General features: G+C 37.9%; 1 long non-coding RNA gene across 1 annotated transcript in view; it reads left to right on the top strand.

Moving 5' to 3' along the window:
* Nucleotides 1-13371, top strand: part of LOC148416263 (uncharacterized) — a 74336-nt gene that overhangs the window by 50033 nt on the left and 10932 nt on the right. The window contains exon 3 of the long non-coding RNA XR_015867308.1: nucleotides 7063-7142. This is a non-coding gene — a long non-coding RNA (uncharacterized LOC148416263). The remainder of the gene's footprint in view (nucleotides 1-7062; nucleotides 7143-13371) is intronic.

Here is a 13371-nt window from a genome sequence, read left to right as displayed (position 1 = left end):
AAAGCATCACAAGTTTGCACACATAACTAAATTTAGCAACATAATCTATTGTATAATTAATTTAATTAACATGGATATGCAAAGGAAAAATGACATTCTCCTCTGGGGCGACGTGCCTCGAGCTGAGTGGAGAAGGATGTGAGCAGAGACCAACCCACAGAATTTATTGATTTATTTTCTTAAACAAGAACTTTTCTCAAACTAGAACATATCACGGGCGATTTCCTTCTCTTTAATCCATAATAGAAGAAGCCTCTCCATTTTGTTGTCGAGCGAGGTCTGTTCCCTGGCAAGGAAAGTCTTGCCCTTAGAAGATTGCCGAACGGTTACGTCCATACTCACGAGCAAGGTTAACTATGCGTGTGCCTCCTTTGTATTTTTTTTATTATCTCCTGCTTGGTTTCTATTGTCATCATCCTCTTATTTCTTCCTTTACCGCCACTTGCAATTTTAGAAGCCATGTCTAACAGATAAAGTTTGCAAAGTCTTCACAACTTTCCTTCCTTCCGTTTTTCACTCATTTTCTCTCCTTCCTTCCATCCCGACCAGCTGTGCCATCAAGCTAGATAAAGGCGTTCGGCCAATAGCATATCGGCATTTCTGTGATTGACGTGACGCCGGCCAATAGCATCTCCGTGACTGAGTCCGTGACTGACACCGTGACTGAGACAGTGACTGTGACATTGTTAGAGCAATAGCGTTCAACGTTGCCATGATGAGCGTCAACCTCTGAATTAGTTGACGTAGCAAAGCGAAAATAAATGTACCAATACAATGGCCGGCATGTCGGATTGTTCGTAAGACGGAAGGTTTGTGCGTAAGTTGGGGACAAAAAACTCCGCGGTCCACGCTTGTAAGTCAAAATGTTCGTAAAAGAGGCTGTTGGCAAACCGGGGGCCGACTGTATTAAATTGATACAGGCTTAATAAACCATAGTAATGCAGCTGGTTTCCTAATCCAGCATTCCATGGCTACATCACATATGTGTCTTGTAAACTAGCTATTGAATGGTCATTACTTACAAGACCTATTGTGTATCTGAGGTTGCCAGTTAAATCTTGAATGTAATTATCAACCATGGATTATATGTGGCGGCACATTGGAAGACTGGTTAGAATGTCTGCTTCACAGTTCGGAGGTTCCGGGTTCAAGTCCAGCTCGCCCCGGTCGTTTGTATGTGGAGTTTGCATCTTCTCCTTGTGCTCCCATAGGCCTTCTCCAGGCACTCTGGTCTCCTCCTCCCACATTCCCCTCAAAAAATGATGGTAGGTGTATTGGACACTCCAAGTAGGTGTGATAGTGATTATAAGTGTGAATGGTTGTATCTGTGTGCCATGAAATTAGCCAGCAACGAGTCCTAGTTATTCACCGCCTACTGCCCAAAGACGCCTGGGATAGGCACCAGCAAGCCAGTGACTCTAAGCAGGATAAGTGGTTATAGAAAATGTATGGATGGATGTATTATCTGCTCATTAAAGTGACTAAGGGCTTTGGCAAGGACCCAAAATGAAGACATTGACATTCTCAATCTTGTTCTCTTTATCTGTCTTGTATGTTCATGTTATAATAGCCTTTTAGCCTCCCCGAAATTCTATGATTGTAACATGTAATCAGGGACAGTAATTAGAAAGAAGGTTCATCGTGTAGCCCGTTAATGGGAGAGTCCCTATCTATCCTCTCAATACAGCTGCAGAGAGAGAAACAGAAAGAGACCGGCAGACAGACACACACACACCCAAACACAGGCAGGCAGACAGAAATTCAGACAGACACACAGACAGAGACGGAAATATTGGAGAGAGCATTTGTTCTCATTACAATGATTTCAGGGCTGCAATTAACCACATTGGTGACAATAAAAAAAAAACATCCCTAACCACTCAAATGGCCACTATTCCAGTGTACTATACAAAAGGGGAGTTATTCATTTGCCCAGGAAATAATTACAAAGGGGTTTAAGTAATTATGGTCATAGCCTCCAGAATAATTAAGGTCCAATTTGTGTCATTTTCAACCGTCTACATTTAAGGTAAATGCACATATATTTAATAAAAGACAACTTCCTTTTTAATATTGAGTACAATTACAACTGTCTGTTTTATTTGTGTTTAATTAAAAAAATCATAAACTGCAAATTTTACAGATCAATCTCCATTATCTTTATTGTGCGGGATGGGAACGAGGACTAGTCATTAGCTAGTTACATAGGACATACTAATGCTCTTGAGCGGAAGCCATCTATGTCCAAATATGGTTATTAAACATTTTTTTCACAAACCGATGCTATTTGTCTGTCTCCACATCGTCTGCTGTGCCTATGCATTTTTATCCAATTTAAAGTTTTGAAACTCACTTGAGAAGTAATGTATTAACTCTGGAATATTTTCCCTACTGTTCTCACTCATGGCTTTAGACCTTTGAGAGGCCGTATTAAGATAATGAAATCTTAGGTGTTTGATTCTGTGAAGTATTGAAGCTTAGTTGTGTTGCTGCCCCCTCCAGCAAACAGCTTTCCGAATGAAAGTAGAGTGTGTTGAATGATAGCAGAAAAATGAATGACACCTTTAGGGAATTCAACTCGTAATTGACCTTCACTTTAAGAGAAACTTTGAGTGAATTACCTCAGTATGCGTCTTAATGGAATGTGGAAGAACATAAAGTCCACTCAGGAAGTGTACAGTCCAGAATCTGACCAATAACTTCAGAATGATTGCTCACCACCAGGCCACCATTTTGCCATCACAGAATCAAAACAGACAGGCAAATGTTCATCAGGAAATGTCTTAAAAATGGAGTGTACTGAGTCAATTACATTGAAGTCTTACTGAAGTGCTAAAGAGAAGCATTGTGTATGTATAGTGCCTCTACTATATAGTCAATAATACTAACTATATATGAGCCTCTATTTATTAGAGGCAGTATACATACAAAATGCTTGTCTTGCCTCTAATATATAGTCAATTCTATCGACTTGATAGTAGAGGCACGATAGATACACAATGCTTCTCTTTAGCACTTCAATAAGACTTCAATGTATTGAGGCACTATATATATATATATATATATATATGTATATATATATATATATATATATAAGACTTCAATGTATTGAGGCACTATATATATATATATATATATATATATATATATATATATATATATATACACACACACAATGCTTGTCTTTAGCGTTCCAACTTATCACCACCTATTTTTACTTTGTGCGTTTAAAAATCCCAATATTTAAATGCTCCTAGGGCTTGATTTTTATGCTGGTTGCAAATCAGATGCAGTGTGCAGTCTAAATGTGTTGCATGTGTGGAGTATTCTCTCTTTGGGTAATTTCCTCGACTCTGTGTATTGTATAACTGGGACGCATGTGCAATTGCAGTTCTCTGTTGGATGGAACCAGCAGAGTCAAGGCCAATTCTGGCATGATTCCTTTTGAATTAGGAATCAGGGCATGGGAGACACACACTGAATTTGATATTGCACAATTACTAGACTCGTTAGTCCGTGCATGACACATTGGTGCACTTTCACACAGCTGTAGCCATTTGTGGATGATGGCTGTGAATGTGAACTGTGCAATTGGAGACGACCTTGCAACCATGACTGTGTGACCATTTAACAAACGGATTTATGCAAATTGCATTTGTTTAATCATTGTATCTGCTTAATTAATGGGCGGCACGGTGGAAGCACATTCGCCTCACAGAGTAGAGGTCCCGGTTTCGTTTCCGGCTTTGGTCTTTCTATGTAGAATTTGCATGTTCTCCCCATGCCTGCATGTTTTTTTTTCTTTTCTGCAAAAAAAAAAACATGGATGGTATGCACTGTCCTTAGGTGTGTTTGTGTGTATGAATGATTTAAATCACAGCTAAACGGTCTTATGAGGGAGGAGTGTATTAGACTTGTTTACTTGGTATTGGTGAGTGATTGCAGTTAACGTTGAGTTACGAGGCAGTCACCATGAGAAAAGGAGGACATTGATAGAGAAACCATCCCGTTGAGTGCCCTGGAGTTTCCACATTTAGCAGTGGAGTTTGTACAAGGAACAAAAGTGACATTGTAGAGTCATATGTGTACGGCCGCTCATTGGTCTGAGCTATTGTGTTGATGAAGTGCAACTATAAAATAGTGCCTCCTTGGCTACAATATATATATATATATATATATATATATATATATATATATATATATATATATATATATATATATATAAAAAGAGAGAGAGAGAGAGAGAGAGCGTCCCTGGCTTACGTTTTTAAGGTATTTTCCCTGCTTTGCGACAAAAACAACTGTCATGACCCTATGGGGTTGGCTGTATTTGTGTTGTTTTCTCTCCATCTGCAGGCCTTTTTAGGTAATTGCACTTGTTTTCTGTTGCTGTCAATGCCTCCATGCAACATGTCACTACAATGCTGGTCTGCTATTGGCTGCCGTCTCCTCATGGAGATGCTAGTCTGCTATTGCTCGGCCTCACTCATTTCAAAATGGCAGAATGGTAAGGCTTTGTTCTATTGTGAGTGGTTACAAAACTGTATTTATAGTGCATTTTACTGCTTGATTCAAACTTAAATGGGTTAGCCATGGGTCCCAAGATTGCTAGTGAAGTTAAAGAAGTAAAAAGATGATTTATATGGATACGAAGCTGGAGATAATAAAGAAATACGAAGCTAGCCGCCTAGGCTACCCTTTCAAGGGAACATGGGCATAACAAGTGCCACTCAAAGGTAAATAAATCCTATCAACATTTTTTATTGATGATTTCATGATGTTATCTGATTGTATACATGAATATTATATATATATATATATATATATATATATATATATATGTATGTATAAGTAGCACTTACTATATTACTATATTATTTTGGTACCAAATATGTACAATTTTGATGTTTTTACCTGGAGTTCTAAACACATTAGCTATATAACAAAGGCTTGTATTGCCCGCTATACGGTGCATTGTGAACATAAAATAATTCAGGGTTATTGTCAGTTGTCATATCTTCCTCCTATCATTTAGAAGTATAACTTCAAAAAGTTAGGAGTGAATGAAGGATCTGTGTGTCAGATTGGTGAAAATGGCATGTCTTGCACACAACGGAGTTTCAGTTGCCACTTAGTTTTACCCCTATCTCCAAGGTGTATTTTTTTTTTTTTAAGGGTTCAGTGGTTTGGAAAATGAAAGGATAAACTTGACCATTTCATACTAATTCCACTTTCAATGTGATCAAGTTGAACAGAAATTTCTTTGTCAGCTCTCCTTTAATATGTATCCAACTTGGTCTACCGTATGAGCTACAGGCATAAAAAGGGGTTAATATTTGTGTTATAATCGAACGTGACATCTTGGGAGCGTGTACCTGTAATCTCAATTTTCTGCAACTCTTCGTATGCGAGAGCATGTGAGAGTTGGGCAGGATGAATTGTGGCTGCTTCACTACAACAATTTTGTTCTTGAAGCTGGTCACTAATTCACAAGTTAATGGAAAAAGACACATAAACAAGCAAACAAGTGAGGCTTAATAGCACAATATCAAATGTTTATTTTATCACTCAACACAAAATGTAATCCAAACGAGGACATAAATGCAGCTATTACATTAATTTCTCTTGCAAAATATCAAACATCTCCCCTGTTGAATTTTTTATATCCAGCCTGTTTGTCTTTGCTCTCATGCTGTCCGTGCAGCTGTCATCTAAGTATTCAGGTGGTAGCCAAACACTCTCATAGCTGCAATGTCGAAAATTGATGTAATGTGTCAAATTCCAGCCCCTCCCATCAACCCATCACACACTCTCTATATTCAATTTCCCCTTTTCTCATCCCCCTCATTCTTTTTCGCGATGAGCAATTTCAAACTGCAAAATGATTCGATTCTGCCGGGGCAGTTATTAAATTTGTTTGCAAATCTCAACTCATTTCCCCACCCACCATCACTCCCTTTCCCTTTTTGCTTTTAGCTCTTTTCTACAGTCTTGAATGTTATCAAAATGCAAGCTGGCAAATAGAGACAAAAAAAAGAGGGAGTATAAGACCAAGGAAAGAAAAAGAGAGAATAATAGATTATTTCCGAAAAACAAAAATAGCCCACTGAAATATTATAGGACTTGGGGACCTCTTCAATAATACGCTTTATTAAAGCTTTTTTTTTTTTTCTTCTTGGACTGAGCGACAGTAAATGGGAGCCAGAGAGCAGAGGGAGGTGATGACTTTTGGAGGCAAGGTCTGATTACACAAAAGAAGATGGCTGGTTGAGTCCAGCTCATTGCTTACATGTAATAGATTCACTATAAAATGAATATTTATACTGTCGATGGAGTCAAAGAGTGCAAGAACAGAAACGTTTGTCACATGCACCGCACACACTGAATTCACACTAAATGTTGATTTATGACTTTACTATGGCTGAATGTGGACCCAATGCCCAATACATGAAGGTGCACTATTTTGACCATTGATGTGTCTATGGTGGCATGATTTTTTTTTTTTACCCTGAGGCTGACTGATCATTAACAGATGTTGTATGAAGAATGTTTGCATAAATGGGGGTGTGGGAACAAAGCGTGGGAGGAACTATGATTCTATAAAGCCTTCAACACCCTTGAAATACAACAAAAGAAGCTTTGAGAATATTATTTTGTGAAGTTTTGAAGTATCACACTCTTTTCTGGGGTACCTTAAATAATAAAATAATAAGAATATAATATAAGAATATAAGAAAATAAGAATAATAGCTATAGATAATATGATCTATAGCTATTATTCTTATTATTTTTGATATTTTCTTTTTGTCAGCCAATGGACAAGTTGGTGCATAATAAAATCACCAAAGATGTCATTGATCATTTTCTAACTAAAGTAACCAAAAGCATTACAGTGGCATCATGACAAGTGTTTGTCATCTTTGTGGAAATAAAATGACAAAAAAAGAAAAACATTGAACAAATGGAAATTGCTCATAATATACCCAATGATAAATTAATTCACCACCAAAACATTAATTGTTTTCATAAATGACTTACTCTGCTGCCTGCACTACTTCACAGATATTTTTGGAGCAAGCGTTGATTGAGGCATGACGGCATGACGGCAGATGTTGTTGGAGATGTTGTTGGAGGTGTCAGAGGTTGGTATCTGCTGAGCCATCCATCCAGCTTGGGTGTAACCACTTCCAGTGCCCTGGTACTGGTACCACTGTTTCCTTTACCCTCCACATTTCTCTTGTTCTTCCTCCAGCCCTTGGTACTTAGACCTATATGGCAACATTCATTAAAAATAAATAAATAAATAAAACAAATAAAACACTATGACACATATTTTGGATGATTTATGCAAAAAACAATCAAACAAAAAAACATTTTCAAGATGTAGAAGAAAAGCTTGTGCAATACTTTAACTCCAGCAAAACAACATACAGCAATATTCTGTTCTAGGTATGACATTTGCAACAAATAAAACAATAAAGTCCACATGAAGCCTCATCCACAGATGAGTCAGGCACCAGTCCTGCTGTCAGACCAACAGGGATAAAAATGAAATTGACAAATATGGGGGAGGAGGAGTTGGTGAGATATATGAAAAAGGTGTGCTAAACCACTTTCCTCACCTAAAATCAAAAGCTGAGTGGTTTACCTATCTTGCCCTTAGGTAAGATATGAGCTGGCTTTGCACTTTGACAGGTTAATGCACTTGATGATGAACACATACACACACACACGCACACACACACACACACAAACATAGAGGTGCACATAGATAGCAGGTGAGTAAACTAACCCCATGAATACTGTACACACCGACAGCACAACACAAACATTCATACAACAAAAGAAAACATATGAAAGCAAGTTTGGAGAGCCAAAACACTAAGTTAGAACCAGTATGTAGTTTGTCTAATATTGTTGTACCAACAAATGGATGGTGAGTGAGAGAGAGCATTTGGAAGGGGATGGTTACACAAGCAGCTTGAAAACTGCACAGTATGTGAACCTCACTTCGCCAAGTGCAGTTTTATGCTATGTTACACCCCCTACGAATTTGAGCCCCCGTGCGTGTTAAAATGATCGAGCTGACAGATGAAGTGGCAGATGGACAAGGAGAAAGGCCAACGCTTGGCAGAGGTGATACAGCAATTGTTCCTAAGCTCTCATATCACTGAACATTCCCTAAATTAGCACTACCAGCAGGTGCGGGTGGCATGTCACGGTTCTATATTGGACCTCCATGCCGCAAATTTCATGTGCTTCAAATTATCACTAGGAAGACAATGTGGTTTTCTTGAAACTGCAAAATTTCTACTTTTGACTTTAGTAAAATGATAATACAACCTTTTGGGGATGCTCCTCTTATATACTGTGCACACGCATGGCGTTCAACTGTTTCCAACTACCCTGTTAACCAGTGGAATGTTCCAAAAAGGTATTGTTGTTTGTGTTTGTTAGCATTCCCAAACTTTCCTTCTCTCTTGTTGCCCCTGCCACAGCTGCTTTGGAAAGCATTGAAGGCATTGAATACAAAATTTGCAAAACAACTCGGCCTGCAACTACCGTACAATTAAAAAAAAATATTGATCTGGTGAGTAATTAGTCGATTCATTGATTAATCATATTTAAAAAAAATGACATTTGAATTTTCATCACTTTACTAAAAACATGACATTTTCTTAAGACTTAGAAAATTATTTTTTAAAAAAGAGTTACCGGTAATTTCAATTTACTGTATTGGCCCATAGCATATCATAAAATCGGATAATTGTTTTCCAAAGTAAAAAGTATATATTAATTCATACGTTCTTTTGATGTAAAAGTCAGTCTTCTTTCATAGAGGACTAAAAAAATCATCATACTGATGAAATTCTGACAATTTGGACAATGTTAGGTTTCTAAACAATCACTTGATTATTTTGATCATCAATTTGTGAATCAATGAACATTTGTTTTTCACCTCTGAAAACACATTAACATTCATCATTTTGAACATTATTTTGTCTTTGTAGTCAAATGAAGATAGTTTAAAAGGGATTTGCAAATTGTTGCAATGTGCTTTTATTTACTTTTTACATTACATCCCAACTTCACTGACTAAAGGATTAGTATTCGAAAGGGGCATAACAACATTCTCCTTGCTTGGTTATGTTGCAGCTGCATGCACTCTAGTTTAAAAGTACATTTTAACTTCTGAAATAGGCTGACAACAAACCTGAACACAGGAAAGAAAAGAGGGCTTTGTTGAGATGTGGCCATTAAAATGAAAGTAGACAATGTGGAACGATGGTTAAAAACAGAGGTGGAGGGGCGTCACCACGCTAAAAAGTGACAAGGAGTTTCTAGGCAGTGGGGCCAGGCATAGCTTAAGCGTAAAATTAGTAGTACATATTTAGTCAGCCAGAAATGAGAAACTGTGGTACTTTTGAACAGTAGATTGTCTTTACTTTTCTCCCTTTTTGAAAATGAGATGAGGTGCCCTCCGCCTTCTAGATCTGCCAAATTGAATCGATAAGTAATTAACACTTTGGCTCTATTCTGGCAGGTTTTCTTTCCCTATTTCTCTGCTGCTGTGAGTCTTTGTGTTGTCTTGTAAACAACAATAGGGGCCAACTCTACGAGGATGCACTACAACTCAAACACACAGCAGGACTGACAGAAGCGAGCAAAACGAGATTGGGCTGGGCCCCCCATCCACATGCTCACTCATTATTTCTGCACTCAGCTGTCCTTATGGGGTTTGTGAGCTTGGTCAAGCTGGCCTATCAAGCTCCACAATCTTCGAGAAAAAGTCCCAACTCCGTTTCAATTCTTACATTAGTCATTCCCATTTCCTCGTTTTCCCTGCGACACATACCCACAAACACACCCTCATACCTGGCAGGCAGTGTGACATTTGCCACCTGTTGATGCAAGTGTTGTATTTCAGGGGACCAAGACATGTCTGGAACGAAGATGAATTGCATGAATGAGAAGAGAAGGAGAGGTACACAAGTGCGTAAAGAGGAGAAAGAAAGAAAGGCAATGGAACAGACAGAATGAAGTAAACGACAAAATAATAAACACAGGAGGGGAGACAGCAAGCCTCAGGCTTTGTCGAGGATTGATGTGTACTTGAGAGGATTCAGCGCAGAACCCCATCATCAATCCTTTTGGCTAATCAGAGTATGGCTGAATTATTGATAATGAACCTCATCAATAATTGCATGGTGCTTTTTGGGCAACAGCCATTGCAAGGGAGGAAATGAAAGCTAGTACTGCTCATAAGTATCAGCATCATACACTTGTTTATGAACTCAAGAGACAATAAAAAACTGATAATGAGGTAGTAATGAAACTTTTTCAAAGAGGATCATGTTAAAATGAAAATTAATTCTATGAAAAAAAAACTGATATTTCAGAAAACTCACTGGTATTCATTATAAGTGTGAAGTGAACTTACCTTATTTATACTTATTACAAGATGAAAGAGCTATCTAAATGGGTAGTTGTGATATACTATATGTATATATCTACAGTGCATCTAGAGGGTATTCACAACACTTTACTTTTTCTCTTTGCTTTCTCTTAACTCAAAATTTGAATTGATCAAAAATAGAAAATTAAGAAATCTTAGTATTCACAGCCTTTGCCATGAAGATCAAAAGGTGCATCCTTTTTCCACTGATCATCCTTGAGATGTTTCTAGAGGTTAATTGGAGTTCACCAGCTGTATATTCCATTGATTGGACACAATTTCAAATGGCACACACCTGTCTATATAAAGTACCAGAATTGATCCTGCAGGTCAGATCACAAACACCAAGCATGCAGTCAAAGAAATTGTCTGTCGATGTGCGAATCAGGATTGTCTTCAAGTACAAATCTGGGTGAGGATACAGAAAACATTCTGCTGCTTTGAGCACAGTGGTCTCCATCATTTGAAAAGGGAACATGTTTAAAACCACCAGTACTCTTCCAAGAGCTGGCCGGCCATCTAAACTGAGCGATCGGGAGAGAAGGGCCTTCGTCAGCAAGGTGACCAAGATCCTGCTGGTCACACAGTCAGAGCTCAAGTATTCTTTGTGGGGAGAGGAGAGCCTTCCAGAAGGACAACCATCCCTGCAGGAATCCTCTAATCAGAGCTATATTGTAGAATGGTCAGACGAAAGCCACTCATTAGTAAAAGGAACATGGCAGGCCGTCTGGAATTTGTTAGACACCTGACTGACTCTCAGCCTAAGAGGAACAATTTTTTTTCTTGTCTGATGAGACAACGATTGAACCTTTTGGTATGAATGCCAGGCATCGTTTTATTTTCTCTCCACATAGCCATAATGTTATATTGTGTGTAGAATGAGGTAAGAGATTAATACAGCTCAGAAAATGAAAATGGAGATATTAATTTAGTCGAATTCTACTCTCTTTGCTCTAATGCACCTTTCTCTCTTGCTCACCTATGTGACTTTAACCCACTAACCAGGAACAAATATTCATACAGAACAGAAAGCAAGTGGCCATTAATCAACACAAGACAAAACGTCGGCCTGTTTTCAAAATAAAAGAACACAAAAAAAATACAAAACAAGCTATGCAAACTCCAAATTAACACACACACACACACACACATTATTTACCCACATCCATGTAAATGAATGAAAATACTGTTGATAATAAAAAATTGTTAAAATTGTCACATACTGTGTAATGCTCTCAATATGCTCAGAGCTAAACAAACTAGAAGACATTTTATACTTTGCCCATATTCTGAATTTAGCTCCTCACTTGAAAAAGTTTATTTTCATATTTTGTTTGTCAAAAATGCGCTTATAAATAGTAATATTTTTCATTCAGGCTACAATTTTTCCACATAACATTTTGTTACTGCAATTACCTGTAAAACGACAATGTATGTTGTTCTTTTTCTTTTTTAATGATACAGACGCACATAATTTTTGTTTCATCTTAGTTCGTACTATAAAAGCCAGGGGTGGGCCATCAGGGTCAGCGTGCTCTTCTCTGCTGGCCTAATACAACCTGAAATTATCATAACGATAATAAACTATATAATTATTATAACTATATTAAGTCAATTTCATTTAAAATTTATTTTTACTAAATATATATATTTTATATATAAAATTATTCTCCATTTTCTGTTCTTTTCGTGTCATATTGTATCCATATGGTTACACTCCTACAAATCCTGCCGTTGTAGTGTAGACTTTTTAGCCAATGAGAATTCAGCTCACGTGTGTCGCCGGGCAGACATCCAGGCAGACCATGTCTGCCTAGCTGGGAGGCGCTTGGGCATTCGCTTGAACAAGTAGAAGGCAGTGTGCAATGACGTATTGTGTACAGGCCCATATTTTTGTTGGACAGCTGCAATAGTCAATCGACCCATTAAAACGCCTTCAGGAAACTGCACGTAGAACGTGACGTAAGTAGATGCTCACTGCTGAAAGACGGTGCTATATTGATCCTACATGTTTAACAGTGGAAGTAGTTAAATAAAGAAAAAACAACATGTTGCTCAAGCAGCTAACGTTAGCGTTAGCGTGCATCAAAGCCCGACTTGCGGATGCTTTTTTTCTTTTTTTTTTTCTTTTTAATACACAATGGCTGAAGAAAAGCAAAACGAAAATTTGACGGGTGCGACTTTCCGCATTGGCGCCCATGTCAATACAAAAGGATTTAAGATTGGAAATGAAACGGAGACAAACTCTACAAACAAGTCATGAAAGTCTTTCTGAGGAAAAAAAGAAGAATGGATTTTGTACTGAAATAACTTGGGAACAGCTGTTTTGTGTGAGTTATTATGTTTTTGTCATTTGATGTCATTCATATTCAGTTGTCATGTTTGGTTGGCTTTTGTTGCTGTGGGGTTTTGTTCATGTTGCTGTTCCGCTCACGTCTGCCTTTATTGTCTGCGTTCTCATTAATTTGATTTGGTCCACCTGTCTGGTGATACTTTGTTCGGTTTTGCTCCCGGTTCGGTCCTGCCTCATTTTCTTGTTAAAACTCCCTTTTTTGAGCCACATATCTCTCAGTTTTTCTGCATATTTTGGGTCCCCTTCCTTCCTCCTTCCACCTCACCATGCCCAGGCGTGACGCCTATATAAAATTGCCATTTGTAATTTAGCATACATTCTTGTTAAAGCTTGCCTGCTCTTGGTGGACTTCATAAAACTTTGTGGACAAATAATTTCAAATTATTATGACTTATTCTAAGTGATGGCATGTATGATGATAAGCTTTAATTGCTGATGGTAATTGTTGTTGCCATGGCAACATATACAACCTCACAGCGGTGGTTTCCATCGAAAGGAGACAAAAAGTTGTTGCTGTCTTAATAATTAAAACACCTAATCATAAATTTTTCTTAATCATAAA

Source organism: Hippichthys cyanospilos, chromosome 11 (genome assembly GCF_059441005.1).
Source record: "Hippichthys cyanospilos isolate Australia breed blue-spotted pipefish chromosome 11, RoL_Hcya_1.0, whole genome shotgun sequence".
Taxonomy (NCBI): domain Eukaryota; kingdom Metazoa; phylum Chordata; class Actinopteri; order Syngnathiformes; family Syngnathidae; genus Hippichthys; species Hippichthys cyanospilos.
The sequence above is the reverse complement of the archived record's forward strand: the minus strand, read 5'-3'. Positions and strand labels throughout refer to the sequence as shown.